The sequence below is a fragment of the Mastomys coucha genome, unplaced genomic scaffold (assembly GCF_008632895.1).
Source record: "Mastomys coucha isolate ucsf_1 unplaced genomic scaffold, UCSF_Mcou_1 pScaffold9, whole genome shotgun sequence".
Lineage (NCBI taxonomy): Eukaryota > Metazoa > Chordata > Mammalia > Rodentia > Muridae > Mastomys > Mastomys coucha.
This window is the reverse complement of record NW_022196915.1, coordinates 34339408-34355480: the sequence shown is the minus strand read 5'-3', so window position 1 is coordinate 34355480 and position 16073 is coordinate 34339408. Positions and strand designations below refer to the sequence as shown.

The following is a 16073-nucleotide window of genomic DNA, read 5'->3' as shown; positions in this document are numbered from 1 at the left end:
GACAGCCAGGGCTATACAGAGAAACTCTGTCTCGAAAAACCAAAAAAACAAAACAAAAAAAGAATACAGGAGAAAAACACAGGAAAATAAAAAGGGCAGTACAGGAAGGGACAGAAGGACAGAGAGACAGAGAGACAGATGAGGTAACAGGAGCATGTATATGATCAAAATATGTGATATCTGTGCATGAAAATATCACATTCATGAACAGTGTACAGAGTAGTTTCATGTCATATTTGATAGACCCAAGAGCCATTTTGCGAAAAGAAACCTCAACTGAGAAAATATCCACACCAGATGACCCTGTAGGCAAGCCCATCCCTGGGCTGGTGATCATGTGTGCTATTAAGAAGTCAGGCTGAGCAAGCCATGAGGAGCAAGCAGTGAACAGCACACCTCCACCTCTGCATCAGTTCCTGCCTCCAGGTTCCTGCCTGAATTTCTGCTCTGACTTCCTTGAAAGATGAAACAGTTGGATCTCAAAGAAACCTGGGGCAGGTCTCACTCAGTACCTGTGGCTCCTCCAAGCACTCCTTTACCCCCTGGTTAAGTCTGCTGGCCATGTTCAGCCCGAACTCTTCCAGAAGCCTCAGGGTGTTCTCTCCCTCCAGTCTACAAAAAAAAACCTCCTTAACCAAACCTAGGAAAGGTCATATCTTCATTTACCTTCAAAAATAAACCCTTTCCTCCCCACATTGAGTTTGATCATGGTATTTTACAACAGCAATAGAAAAGATATTAACAAAGTATCTTACTAAGACAGATACTAACAAAAGGCAGTTAACATAAAAAAGTGACTGAATAAATATGAATTAAGATTTCCACAAAATGAAAAAAAGTACAGTGGTGGTGGTGGTTCAGGCCTTAAATCCTAGCAGAGGCAGAGGCAGAAGCAGATGATCTCTGTGAATTTATGGCCAGCCTGATCCACAGAGCAAATTCCAGGACAACCAGGGTTATACAGAGAAAACCTAACTCAAGAAAAGAATAGACGGGCTGGTGAGATGGCTCAGCAGGTAAGAGCACTGACTGCTCTTCCAAAGGTCATGAGTTCGGATCCCAGCAACCACATGGTGGCTCACAATCACCGGTAAATGAGATTGGACACCCTCTTCTGGTGCGTCTGAAGATGCGGGAGCAACCGGGACCGGAGAGGAAAGAGTGGGGTAGGCAGAGGTCCTGAAATCAACAGCAGCCACACACATGATAGCTCACGGCCATCTGTACAGCTACAGTGTACTCAGACACATAAAATAAATAAAAATAAATTAAAAAAAGAAAAGAATAGAGGGAGAGAGGGAGGGAGGAAGGGTAAGAGGGAGAGAGGATAATGAAAAGCAAGCAAAAAGTCAAACTAATAAATGGTTAAAATAGGTTCAAGACCATGGGTATGAAGGCACATGCCTATAATACCACCATTCAGAGGGTGTAGGGAGGCCAGTGTAGAAAGTGAGTTCCTGTACATCTCAAAGGACATCCTGGGGACTGGCAAGACGGCTCAGCTGGTTAAGAGCACTGATTGCTCTTCTGAAGGTCCTGAGTTCAAATCCTAGCAAGCACCTGTAATGAGATCTGATGCCCTCTTCTGTGCATCTGAAGACAGCTACAATGTTCTTATAAATGAATCTTTGAGCCGAGCAAACAGGGACTGAGTGAGCAGGGTTGACTAGAGCAAATGGGGCTGACTCATACACATAAAATAAATAAATAAATCTTAAAAAAAAAAAAAACAGGGAGGGCATCCTTATGGTGCCTTCAATCAAAATAAGTTTCTATTTTGTAAAATTCCATTTAAAAAAAAATCAGTTCACACAAACTAAACCAGGTGTGGCATTTCAAGGTCAGTCTGAGCAACCAGTCTCACAAAAACAACAGTCAAGCATACAAAAGTTTGTGTAGCAATAAGAGTAAGTTCCATATCTACAAAGCTGAATGGAAAGAGGAAGTTTCAAATAAATTCATACAAAGAGTCCCACTTCCAGAGGAAGCGGACAAAAGGAACAAAACAAAACAAAACAAAATTTGGCTTAAGAACATAGCATACAGGCAAGCCTGAAAGCGCCAAGAGTGAGGAAGCTAAGACAAGACTGTAGAAATCCAGGTGGTAAAGCAGCGAGGCTGGATGAGAGCTCAGCCCTGCCGCTCCCACCATGCTCCCACCATGCTCCCACCATGCTCCCACCATGCTCCCACCATGCTCCCACCATGCTCCCACCATGCTCCCACCATGCTCCCACCATGCTCCCACCATTCTCCCACCATGCTCCCACCATGCTCCCACCATGCTCCCACCATGCTCCCACCATGCTCCCACCATTCTCCCACCATGCTCCCACCATTCTCCTTCGCTCCAGCCCATCACAGGAAGGCATATGCAGTTAAGGATGGGGACAAAGAACTTCCATAACTGAGTGTTACCGAGGCCTAAAACCTGCAGCACCCAGAGAATCACTGCTTCCATGGAACTCGCCTGGCTCCTGGGTAAGAGTAAAGAACTGTCCCACATTTTCCGTGAGCATGTAGCATAAGAATGTGTGTGCTGACAGACATGTTCCCACTGAATCTCAGAAACCTAATGAAATTACACATTTACTGAGATCAAAACGAAATGCGCCGGGGCTGTAGCTTAGTGGTAGGTAGCTTTGCAGGCAAACACCAGTACCCCCTCTGAAAAAAGAAAGAAAACAGTAAAAAGAAAAAGAAAGGAAATGTGGACAAGCAGCCTTCCTTCCCCTTAGCAGTGGAGACCTAGGCCTACTGTCACGTTTACTCACAACGGTGCTACCCTGACCAACCTCTGAAAAAGATACGACTAAAGTCTGCTAAAAGCTAAATGTACGAAAATAAAACCAAGACCTATTGAAGGATTGGAAAACTCCAGGATTTTGAGGATTTCTACTTTAAAGAAACCATATTAGAAGTTATAGATAACACTTTTAAAATACAATCTCTGGAAGGAAATCTAAGAAAACTAATTAGCCTAAATAAAAAGATACATGTATGGGTTAAATGCCTTAAATACAAATATTGAATAAATATGCTTTGTCTTGGTGCAGTTTGGGTTTTGTCTTTTTTGAAACGGGATCTCACTATGTAGTTCTGGCTGTCCTGGAACTCACTATATAGACTAGGCTAACCTCAAACTCAAATATCTACCAGCCTCTTCTCTCCACCCAGAACCCCTGAGTTGCTGGGATTAAAGGCAGATGCCACTACACCTGACTAAGATACATATGTGTTTAAGTCCTTGTTTTAACTTTTTTTTTTTTTTTTTTGAGACAGGGTTTCTCTGTGTAGCCCTGGCTGACCTAGAACTCACTCTGTAGACCAGGCTGGCCTCAAACTCAGAAATCCACCTGCCTCTGCCTCCCAAGTGCTGGTTAAAGGCATGCGCCACCACCACCCAATTTAAGTAACTTTTTAATTAGCCAATGGTCTTAATTATATGAAGGGAATAACTCAGTCTGCACCACAGTATAACATTTTTCCTTCTACCAAAAGGTTTCCAGAGGCTCCCTGGAACTCTCTTCTGTTCTCTGAAAATTCCTAGGAAGGGAACGAACTAAAAGCTACATGTGTCCAGAATGCAGTACCCACCAAAGAAAAGGAACTGCATGATACAAGCTTAATTCATTCGACAACTTCTTCCTCAGCACCTAGTATGAGCCAGACACTGCCTTTAAACACGTAGGTTAGACAAAGAAAAATCCGTTGTCACGGCATATATTTATAATCCCATCCTGGGAGGAAGAAGGGAGGGAGGCTGCAAATTCAAGCCAGCCTGGGCTACATTTGGGGCACAGAGTCAAGCCTCCATGTTGGGCCTTGGGTAAATGATATGCACAGTAGTAGACATTTTATAGAGTTGAGCACTACATATACATTTCCTGGAAATGTTATATTTCCAATGAGGATCTCTACCAAAACTACTCTTTTTAATTGAAAGTTTGTCTTGCTTCTTTAAATATAAAAGCAGTTAAAAGCCTATGAGTCAGATGTACTGCTCAAGAGGCAGCGACAGAAATACGGGTCAGAGCTATGCAGTCAGCCCCTTTCTTTTTAGTACCAAAGTGCTTATTAATTTATTTTATAAACTTTAACTTTTTTAAAAAGTTTTAAAAGAAAAACATCAAATGCCAAAATTAACCAGAAGTTCATCAAGTCTATATAACTTGATGAACTTCTCTACTTAGTATTGACATTTTGAAATGGAAGTTGTGAAGTTTCACATCAAATTTTACACTTTCAGTATCAAATACATTTTATACACTTATCCACCATCAAAAACATGACAAACCTGGCGGTGGCGCACGCCTTTAGTCCCAGCTCTTGGGAGGCAGAGGCAGGCAGATTTCTGAGTTCGAGGCCAGCCTGGTCTACAGAGTGAGTTTCAGGACAGCCAGGGCTACACAGAGAAACCCTGTCTCGAAAAATCAAATACAAAACAAAAAACAAAAAATCCATGACAGACTTAGAACAAGAAATGCAATGGGCCTTATAACCTCAAGCATGTCTTAAACCAAAACTTGCCTAACACCTGCACCCAGTCCCTCCTCACCCTTCATTTAGCCTTTCTTGTTCTCTTTTCTTCCTGTTTACTGTGCCTGAATATACATTCGTTTGCATGTACACAAGTCGGGTGGTGGTAGCCCACACCTCTAATCCCAACACTTGGGAGGTAGAGGCAGATGGATTTCTGAGTTCGAGGCCAGCCTGGTCTACAGGGTGAGTTCCAGGACAGCCAAGGCTACACAGAGAAACCCTGTCTCGAAAAAAGCAAAAAAAAAAAAAAAAAAAAAAAAAAAAAAAGAAAGAAAAAGAAAAAAAGTTTACATGTACATAGATACAATTGTTTGGACTCCACTTATGAGAGAGAACACTCAGGTATTCCTTTCTGAGATTGTGAGACCTTGATTACTAGCATACATTCCAAGTCTGTCCAATTTCCTGCACAATTTTTTACATCATTTTTCTTCAGAGCTGAATAGTACAGTCTTTTACAGACAGACCTAATTTTCATTATACACTCATCCACTAACGGACAATTAGGTCAATTCCAATTTTTTATTATAGTGAATGAACATGTGGATACAAATAATCTCTATGGTAGGACTGGATCCTTTCTTTTAAAGGGGGTAAGGGTTTTAAAGGCTAAAGCTCACAACCCTTTTTTTTTTATTTTGGTCTTACTGTCAGAGATCCACCTGCCTCTGCCTCAGGAGTGACTGAAGACACCATCATGACCAACTATTTTTTTTTTAACTGAAAAGGCGTAAAAGCAACCTAACGCTGTCAGCACCAATTCATGTACTTGTAAATTATTACTTTTCTCTTCTAGACTTTAGTGATGGCTTACATTACTCAAACTCTTTGGTTCATAGCACCTAAAGTTTCCCCCTACGTTTCTATTTATAGGAAACATATAGTTCATAGTCTTAGCCCAGTTTTCCTCAGCTGCTTACATTGTATCTTTTTCATCAGAACATCCAGACTGTGTTCCTTTGGACTACAGAAGCAGCAATGACGTGGGATGCAGTCCATTTATACATGAGAGGTCACTGTGACTTCTGGACAGTTACTTCTGGGCTCTAGGGATACTCTGGATTTGCCTTCAAAGGACCTTAAAACCACACACCTAAGAGGTTGCTCTCAAACACCTGAACATTTATGAGGCCAGATTCCCAGACCAAACTCTCCTGAAACCACTGAGTTTACTAATTTTTATTTTTTTAACAAAGTATTGAAAATCTTTTTTTTTTTTTTTTTTTTTTTTTTTTTTTTTTTTTTTTTTTTTTTTTGGTATTTTTGAGACAGGGTTTCTCTGTGTAGCCTTGGCTGTCCTGGAACTCACTCTGTAGACCAGGCTGGCCTTGAACTCAGAAATCCGCCTGCCTCTGCCTCCCAAGTGCTGGGATTAAAGGCGTGCGCCACCACCACCCGGCAGAAAATCTTTTTAATTAAAAATTTGCCATTAAAAAAGCCTAGCAGGCATACAAATAAAAATACATGTTCGAGGGCGAGAGGTGGCATTCTCAAGATTCTTGGTTTACTCCAGTGTCCCTCCCTGGAAAAACAATACATCCTCCTAAGAGTTCAAGTAAAATTCCAGCTAAAAACTGACCAACAGTCAATCTTAACATGGGTCCTTTAGAAGTTAAGCCTCGAAATAAGCCTTTACTTGTTAGGTCTTTATCAAAACCTAACAAAAGATTAAAACCTACTAGAAAACTAAAACCTACAAACTAGCAAGCCTGTAAACTGCTCAGGGTTGAGGGTTGTGTGGATTTTGCTTATTAGATTTTGTTTGTTTAGGGGGAAACTATGTCAGAGAAAGAGATTGGTAATATTTAGGGAGGTCACAGAAATATACCAATGCAATAAAACAAACCAATGGCTCTTCATAATGCTGACAATGAATCAAGAAAAGGTTATATACTGGGTATCATTTATGATATTAAAGTGTTTAATACACTTGAGGAATTTTCCCGATATTTCTATGTGTGTCTTGGTAATGTAGAACACCTTATTCTCTAATGCACCTGATAATTAAGACATTGATATCTACTGAGGGCTACAAAATTGAAAGATGTTTCTAACTCGGGGTTGGCAGGGGAAAAGAACTTACATAATTATGTCCAGTTATTTCGTATAAGGTCTCCAAAAGAAAGGTGGAATTGGGAAGACGTTTATTTATCAAGCAATACATCAGACATGAAAGGCTACCGCGGAACATACAGACTACAGGTCAGCCAGAGTGCTCCAGCGCAGCTCCTGGAAAGACTATCTCAGGTCTCATCACCAAATGCTTTTACCCACACTGGGCCATTGCCATTGCTTGTGGGTGAGGAGGGAATACAAGGGAAACCTAATTCAGGCAAAAATTTAAATCACCCCTAAGTCACCTGCTACACAACTCAATGTCTATCTAGTTCACCTTTGGGGTGCTCCTCTTTACCTGGGTGTGGAGTTGTAAATTTCTCAAATCACTCCAAAACTTTGAACTTGTTTCGTCGCTGCTTTTGAACCTATGCCTATTCACAAAGCTGCTAAGGAATCCATGACTAACAGTGGTCCCCGCAGTTAGAATCCCGGTTTCCGCCTCCTCCCAGAAGGACCCGAAGACACACTTAACGCACTGTTTAACCTAAACCTAGAGGCAGCCGGACAAAGAAGAGGACGCCGCTCCCCCAAGCCCCGGTCTCGGATGGCCGAACGCGGCCAGATCCGGGACACCCCAATTTCCATTGTTGGGCACCGAGGCGGACACACCCCTGGGAGAAAGGGAGAACTTCGCAGGATTTCCCCTAACTCGAAGAACCCGGTGGTGGGAGGGGCCGGGCTCCGGGATGAGCGAGCTGAGAGCCGCTCCAGCATGGCGCACGCGTGGCCCAGCCCGGGCCCAGGGCGCCCGAGGCGAGGCGCTCCCTCCGGTCACCCTCAGCAGAGCCTTAATCCGCCAGCCCGCCCCGGGGCCTGCGAGCCCGGCTAAAAATAGGTTCCTCGGTCACCGGCGGCCGGGGCGGCCCGACCTCGCCCTCAGAGGAGATGGCCCCGGAGCTCCAGCCACTCGCGGAGCTGGGGTCGGACCTGGCGGCCGCGGGGAAACCGCCGAGCCGGAACCCTGGAGCCGGAACCCGCAGGCGGATCCTCGGAGAGGGCCAGCCGCGGCGCGGCCTGGGCGGACGCTACACACTGCGACCCCCGTGCCGAGGCCTACCCGGCGAGCGCCCCCTCCACCCCCCGTCCCGCACCCGCGAGCACGCGAGTCCCCGGCCCTGCTCCTCACCCTGCGCAGCCGGGAACCGGGCCGCGACGACACAGCGGCGCGAGCTCTACCTCCGGGTCAGCGCTCGCCGAGGCCCCGCCGCAGTAGCTCAGGTGCCGTCACGCCGCCCCGCAGGAAACGGGAGGCTTCGGGGCGGGGCGGCTCCGCACGTCCGGGCGTCGCGGCCAGAGGGGCCCGGAGACCGGCCCCTTAAAGGGACAGGTCCGCGCAGCCGGCCGCCTCGAGATGCCCCACGCTGTTTGGCAGAGACGTCACCCTCAGCCTGGAAGTCCCTGCGGAATCCCTTCAGCCACTCAACCCTACTCTGCCTCTCCCAACCGGCCTTGGTCTCACGTGACCCTCGCACAAAAGTACCACTTGGCCCCTGACACGGGATGATTCCTTTTAACCGTACTCCAAATTGCTATACACACACACACACACACACACACAAACACACACACACACCTACCTCACGGCTGGGATTTCTCCTCCACAAAATGAGGGATTATTAACAACCGACCTAAATATAAATAACTAGAAACTGCAGCGCTAAGAGGAGTTGACCAGAATTCCCTGTGTCTCCCTGCTCTTTGCTTTTTCTCTGGTGTTGCTTTTTAGTGCCTTTTTTTTTTTAATTACTCTCAGACAACGCCAGTCACTGCCCAGAACATATATCTACAACATACTCTAAGCTCTCCTCCAAAGTTACCAAATGGTTGGCACGCTTCTGGAGTGTGGGGTAGAGATATAGAATCAGAATCACCATTGCCCAGGGGCAATCCTTATGGATTTGCGCATCAGATAAGTCTCTCATTAACAGAGAATGTCCTCATTATAAGCTAGTTACAAGAATGCTCGCATCTGTGTTCGAATGATTTCTGCTCAAGCTTTCCAGAGTTCTTTCCAAAGCAAAACTGAAAACTGAAGTCTATGTGGCAGCAGCCTGATGAAGTGCTGAGAATTCCACCAGTGTCCAGACACGGGCAACATTCTATCAGATTTTAACCCAAGGAGCTTGCTCTTTTCCTTTCTTGTATTACTCAGCACTCACCAGCTCCAAGACCAGCAAAACACTGTTTCTGAGCTGCTGTCTCTTGAGCCTGATTGCCAGAAGATTTGGCTTTGTTGGGAATTGAAGCCATTAGTGGCTTAAGACAAAGTGTAACTGTATCATTTCTATAATGGAATGTAAAGTTTCTTGAATAGCTTACAAATAACTCTGTAATTGTGCCCCCTCCCCCCACAAAAAAACGTTTCTAGTTAGAAGTTTTTTTTTCTGTCCGACTTTAGGAAAAGGATGCCACCATTTGCATACAAATGATACTTAGATTCCTTTGTAAGTTACACAGTAACATGGTCTTTAGGGAAACAGTTCTCCAAATGTCTTACTTCTTATAGTCGATACAGAAGTATAAATGCACCAGCCACTTCTATTCTGGATGAGCTTTGACTTCCTTAAAGGGGAGCAGCTGGATGCTTCATTCCTTATAAGCTTTCTAATTGCTCACATCAAAACAAAGATTTTTTTAAAAGATTTATTTATTATTATACATAAGTACACTGTAGCTGGCTTCAGACACACCAGAAGAGGGTGTCAGATCTCATTACAGATGGTTGTGAGCCACCATGTGGTTTTTTGAACTTATGACCTTTGATAGAGCAGTCAATGCTCTTAACTGCTGAGCCATCTCTCCAGCCCAAAACAAAAAAGATTTACTAGATATGTTACACACATGGCAAGCCCTATTGGGATTTAAGACCAACCCTCTAAGTTTTGAAGTATAGTAAAATGTAACATAATTAACTATAGTTAATACATATAATTAACCGAAGTTATAATTAACTGTGACTGCTGCTCACTACCCACCAATGTCGCTGAAATCCACAACTAACTTGCTAAAAGGAATTAGCCCTCAGTATCTGAGTTATCACTTAAAACAATCAAAACTTAACCCTTATTGAAGACTGTGAGGTATAATGTAGCTACCTAACGACTATTTCTCTCCTTCCCCCACATTTGACAAAAGCAGAGTTTACTGCTTTAGCAAGTAGCAATTTCCTTCTTAATGGATTTTGGAAAAGACTTAAAGACATGAAATATATTGATAGATGAAGAGAAGCCTGCCTATTCCTGTTTTGACCATGTAGGCTTCCCAGAATTGGGGAGTTCTTTAGAGGTTGGAGTAACATATGAGTAAGAGATTGTATCTGACTCAGCCAGCTCAGGAAAGGCAGAGATAGGCATAGAAGAAAAGCAGCTCGCAGAACTGGAAGAGAGGATGTCAGGCCTGCCTTCATCTGACTAAATGAGTAAGAAGGTTCTCAGAAAGTTCAGCTGTAGATCTACAAGTAACCAGCTCTTAAACAGAGGAGCTGAGGAACCCATGGGGGCTTGTGCTGTGCCCTTTCTTAGGTAATCTTTTCAAGAATATGGAAGGCAAAGGCTTGTGTAACAAAGAGGATCACAGTCATTTGCTATTATTCCTAGGTCCCTATGGAATCTAGGAGGGCTCACAGGTGGGACAGGATTAACATTATGCCAAGTTTTGGGCCCACTGTCACTTGGAGCCACTGATCTTAGCACTATAAGTTGCCTCTTAAGAAATCTCACTCCTGGAGCCTTGGTGGCACAAGCGCTTAATCCCAGGGAGGCAGAGGCCACCTGGTCTACAGAGCAAGTTCTAGGACATCCAAGACTAAGCAGAGGAACCCTGTCTCAAACAAACAAACAAACAAACAAACAAAAAACCACACAAGGAAATTCCACTCCATTGCTGAGAGACCCAGAGACTAGACGGAGAGGGAAACAACACAACTGGACTCCAGTTCTTTCAAGTAGCTTCCCCTTCCAAGTTGCCATTGTTGAATGGACCTTCCACCCACCACCATGCTTTGCTGGCTCAACAGTTTTAAAAGCTACCTTTTGAAACATATATATTGTTTGGGGAATGTCACTATTTTTTAAAAGAAAAGTGAGCAGAATCCAAGCTCTATTTCAAGTTGTTACTCTGTGAAGGCTACAAAATGATTTTTCCTGATGACAAGCCCAGTGACACAGAGCTCTGGCCAGCAGCCCTCTGGCATCCTAAGGGGCCTCCATTCTGTCAGTCCCACTCTCCTTGGCTCTCTTGTTCATTATGTCTCCCTCTCCATACTCTAGCTCTCTGCTCTCATTCTTGCTCTGACTCTCTATCTCTAGCTCTCTCTGGCTCTCAATTATGTGAGAAGTACCGACTGATAGGTTATTTCTCCACCAGTGAAATAAGCCAATTCAAGCCAGACTAGATTATATTAAAGGGAGGTTTATTGAGAAGCTGCTCTCTGCGAATTCACTGGCCCCAAGGATTGAGGCCAGGGGATTTGCCATGGTGAGAGGTGGGCAAGAGGAAAGAGAAAGAGAGAAAAGGAGTGCATGCAGATCGAGAAAGGGAGAGAGGGAGAAGGACAGGAGAGGGAGAGGGGGAGAGGGACAGAGGGGGAGAGAGAGCAAGAACACAAAAGTTCAGGGTGGAGGCAGGGTCTGCCAGATAGGAACTGCAAGATGCTGGAATTACCTGGAGGCCAGGTCTGCTTTGATATATAAAACATGCACCTCAGTCCCTTTCAGTTGGTCTGAAACTAAGCATCCACTAGACCGTGTATTCTCACTACTAATTAGATACCCTTCCCTGCCAATTTGTTTCTGTACCCACAGCAGGGTTCTACAGCACTCCTTAGCAAACTGACCAGTGACATTCCTGACCACAAAGCATCTTAGAGTTCATTTGGTAGAACCTCTCTGTCATGTGACACCACTGAGGATTCCTGAAAAGCTCCTCTTGCTTTGGCTTCAGTCACATGATTTTCTGAATTACAAGACAGCATAGATTCTGAGATGGGAACCCACTTCCCAGCAGAAAGACTCATGCTACAGCTAAGGCCCGAAGTATTTACCAGAAGTAGCTATCCAGATGGAGTGATGGGAAATGGCTGTTAAAGACCTATTTCCAGTGATGAGCAGGAGAGGTGGTGGCTTGAAGCACTAGAATTTTGCTCTACAAGGAGCAAGATAAGCTCCAAAGAGCTGCCAATTGCAGACAGAGCATGCAAGAGCACAGACCGCTGAAGTACACTACAGGAGCAGAAACAGAAAAGTGTGTGTGTGTGTGTGTGTGTGTGTGTGTGTGTGTGTGTGTGTGTGTCTGATACTTTCAGATTTCTAGGTCTCCATTCCAATGAAAGGAGGGTTTCTACCAGGAGACATCTACTTACTTGTGCAGAAACTTAAGGCCTCCGTCTTGTCTTTTTTGTTTCTAATACCATCAAACAATACAAGAGGGGTATGCTCTTCTGACTTGGGGCTCATAGAACTTTGTTAGCAATATCTAACTCATGATCAGTTCTCTCATAACTGGGTTATGAAACAATCACCCACCCATGTGTTGACTGTGTCTTAGACTTTATTGGCTTTTTCATGGAATCATGTCCTAGGGAATCCCTCTCAATCTTAGAAAAAATGGGACAGTTGATCATTCAACTCGTTTCCCAAACATTGAAAATATGCAATACATTTGCTTTAGAGTGGACTGTATCTATGTCAGGTAGAATCCATCCCTACATTTCTTTTGTTTGTTTGTTTGTTTGTTTTGTTGTTTTTTTCAAGACAGGGTTTCTCTGTATAGCCCTGGCTGTCCTGGAACTCACTCTGTAGACCAGGCTGGCCTCGAACTCAGAAATTCGACTGCCTCTGCCTCCCAAGAGCTGGGACTAAAGGCGTGCGCCACCACCGCCCGGCTCATCCCTACATTTCAAAGTACATCCTTGATGACACTCAACCTCTTTTGTACCCCAGAAAGAAAATGTTTGAAGATAAAATAGAGTTGTCCCTTCACTCTGTCTTTCTGTTCACAGCCATCATCAGTGGCTTGAATTCCTTTAATGACAGCAATGCTCCCTTGGCAGCAACTTGATGGGAAAGTGCTAAAAGTTAAACACTTCAGCTCATTTCAGCTCCCCCAATCCCCTTGGCTCTGGTTTTTCTTTTGAGACAGAGTCTCTCTGTGTGTAGCCCTAATGGCTGTCCTGGAACTCTCTTTGTAGACCAGGCTGCCCTCTGCCTCCTATGGGCTGGGATTAAAGGTTTGTACCACCACCACCTGGCTTTTATCCCTCTTTTCTTCTCTATCTGTCTATCTGTCTATCTATCTATCTATCTATCTATCTATCTATCTATCTGTCTATCTATCTACCTATCTACCTAATGTATATGTGTGATATATATGCACATACATATCTTTCCCCTCTATCTCTCTATCTCTATATACGTGTATATATATATATATATGTGTGTGTGTGTGTGTACGCATATCTCTTCTCTCTCTCTCTCTCTCTCTCTCTCTCTCTCTCTCTCTCTCCTGTGTGTGTGTGTGTGTGTGTGTGTGTGTGTGTGTGTACGCATATCTCTTCTCTCTCTCTCTCTCTCTCTCTCTCTCTCTCTCTCTCTCCTGTGTGTGTGTGTGTGTGTGTGTGTGTGTGTGTGTGTGGACAGAGAATGACTTCAGGATGCCTTCTTCAATCATGTCTCTACCTTGTTCCTTAAGACAGTGTCTTTCATTGAACCTGGAGCTTACCATTTTGGCTAGATTGGCTACCCAAGAAACCCAGAATCCACCACACTAGGGTCAGAGGTATACATACCACACCCAGATTTATGTAAGTACTAGATCCAAACTCAATTCTTCATGCTTGTGTTGGAAAGAATAGAATGGTTAAGAACACTCGCTCAATCATCTGTAACTCCAATTCAGGGAACTTTTTTTGCTTTTGTGGGCACCAATCATGTGTTTTGTGTACAAACACACAAATGTAATCAAAATTAATCCATAAAATTAATAAACTATGGAACTCTAGGGAGATGGAGAGATGGCCCATCCTGTAAAGTCTATATCTGTAAACTACATAAAATGTTAGCTTTGCTTGGTGGCATAATCCCAGAACTTAGGAGGCAGTGAATTCTGTGACTTCAGGGTCAACCAGGTCTTCATAGTGAGTTCTAGGACAGCCAAGACTATTTAGATAGATGTCTCAAAAAACAAAACAAACACTAGGTATAGTGTTGTGCAAAAGCAAAGACAGGCTGATCCCTAGGACCCAATGACCAACCCATCAACTCCCAACTCACAGGATATCTCCTGAGGAATGACACTCTTGTCCTCTGACCTATGAATGTGCGCACACACACACACACACACACACATCCAGGGAATGTAGGGTGGAGTTTAATGGCACTTGAAGACAGAAAGAGGTTTTCTGGGCTGTTAAACATGCTTCTTGTATCCCCTCTGCTTAAACTATGGTATGTATATAAGAATTGTAATGTTGAGCTGGGCAGTGGTGGTGCATGCCATTAATCCCAGCACTTGGAAGGCAGAGGCAGTCAGATTTCTGAGTTCAAGGCCAGCCTGGTCTACAGAGTGAGTTCCAGGACAGCCAAGGTTATACAGAGAAACCCTGTCTCAGAAAGAACAAAGAAAAGAAGATTTCTTCCTGGGGTACAAAGTAGTAAGTGGGATACAGTTTAATTCTGGCACTCAGATACAAATCTCTGAGTTCAAAACTAGCTTAGTCTAAATAGTGACACCTTACCTCACAAAAACAAAACAAAAGTTAATTTTTTAAAATAATATTTTGTAGTATTCAGTGCAAAGTCTCTTAAATGTAGTTCTAAATATTTTATGATTATGTTATTACAAATAATTTCTCTTTGTTTTGGATTGTGTATAGCATCTGTACAGAAACAGTGGGTTTTGTGAGTTGACACTTGTGTCCTATAAGTCTTTTGACTCCAATCCATGTGTCATACCTCATAGTTGTTGTGGGATTTTGTATACTAACTGACATCATCTATCACCAGAGCCAGAGTTACTTCCTGTCCAGGTTAGACAGTCTTTGTCTCCATTGCTGAGAAAAAAGAAGAAATTCTTAACTTTAGTGAAGTATGACTTTTAATATTTTATGTTGTACTTATATTATTTTGCCTTTTACTGGCTAAACTATTTGTCCACTATTAGATTTGAACATACAGGTGGTGATGGTGTACATCTTTTTCTTTTTAAAGAGTTACTTATATTATATGTGAGTGCACTGTAGCTGTCTTCAGACACTTCAGAAGAGGGCATCAGATCTCATTAGGAATGGTTGTGAGCCACCATGTGGTTGCTGGGAATTGAACTCAGGACCTTTGGAAGAGTAGTCAGTGCTCTTAAACGCTGAACCATCTCCCCAGCCCCCAATGGTGTACATCTCTAATCCTATGGCTTGGAAGGCAAAGGCAGGCACATTTCTGAGTTTGAGGCTAGACTGGTCTACTGAGTGAGTTCTAGGTCAGCCAGGGCTACACAGAGAAACCCTGTTTAAGAAAAAAATTCTCCCCTAACAGCATTGTTTTATGCTTCATTTTAAATATTTAATGTTTTTGTGCTTATGGGATACAGGATGGGCAGTATGTTGGCTTTGTCTAATTTATCTATTATTTTCTGAAGAACAGAAGCATAAAACTTAAACAGAGGGGCTCGCGTGAGGGAGCAAACAGCAGTGGTACTCTAGTGTGAGAGAGCAGACGCCAGTGCGCATCTGTATGTGGTATTCCAGAGACAACAGAAACCAGCGCACAGAGTAATATAAGAAAGTAGCTGTTTGAGGTGAATATTAAACTTTAATATAAAATTCATAAATATGTACTAATATTGTTATTTAAAAAGTGTGGTACACATTTGTAACACCAGCACTTGGACGTCAACACACCAGACTGCAACCCGGCTTATGTAGTGAGCCCCTTTTTCCAAAAAGAAAAAAAAGAAAATTGTAGAAATGCCCAAATAAGCCATGAAACACCTTGAGAAATGTTGATAGTCATAGTCACTACCTCTGCTCTAGAACTGTAGCTTTCATGAGCAAGCATCAGCTAAGTAATCTATATTATAGAGGCCACAGAGCTCATTAGAATAAGTTTTTATCTTGGACTCCTTGTAATGTTGCTGGAGACATTACTTTTGTTTGTTTGTTTGTTTTGAGACAGGGTTTCTCTGTGTAGCCCTGGCTGTCCTGGAACTCACTCTGTAGAACAGGCTGGCCTCAAACTCTGGCCACCACTGCCCGGAAGGAAGAAATCTTTTATTCATCTCTGCATCCTACTTGCTCCTGGAACACTGACTAGGGGCAGTCAGAGAATAAAGGACGTATGCACAGACACAGTTAAAGAAAGCTGGGATCAGGTTTTTTGGACTTTTTTCTTTCTTTCTTTCTTTTGTTTTTTTTTTCCAGGCTA

The 16073-nt window shown here is 43.4% G+C and overlaps 1 protein-coding gene across 25 annotated transcripts in view; it reads right to left on the bottom strand.

Moving 5' to 3' along the window:
* Ktn1 (kinectin 1) overlaps positions 1–16073 on the bottom strand; it is a 123038-nt gene that overhangs the window by 87943 nt on the left and 19022 nt on the right. For 9 of the 25 annotated variants that reach the window (XM_031362478.1, XM_031362481.1, XM_031362504.1 and 6 more), the window contains exon 1: positions 7787–7918. The exons of 1 other annotated variant lie outside the window; for it this stretch is intronic. The gene's annotated coding sequence lies outside the window, so the exon portion shown is untranslated. Of the gene's footprint in view, positions 1–7786; positions 7920–16073 lie in introns of those variants that run through there. 15 more of the 25 variants (XM_031362493.1, XM_031362488.1, XM_031362491.1 and 12 more) reach the window with 3 other exon arrangements.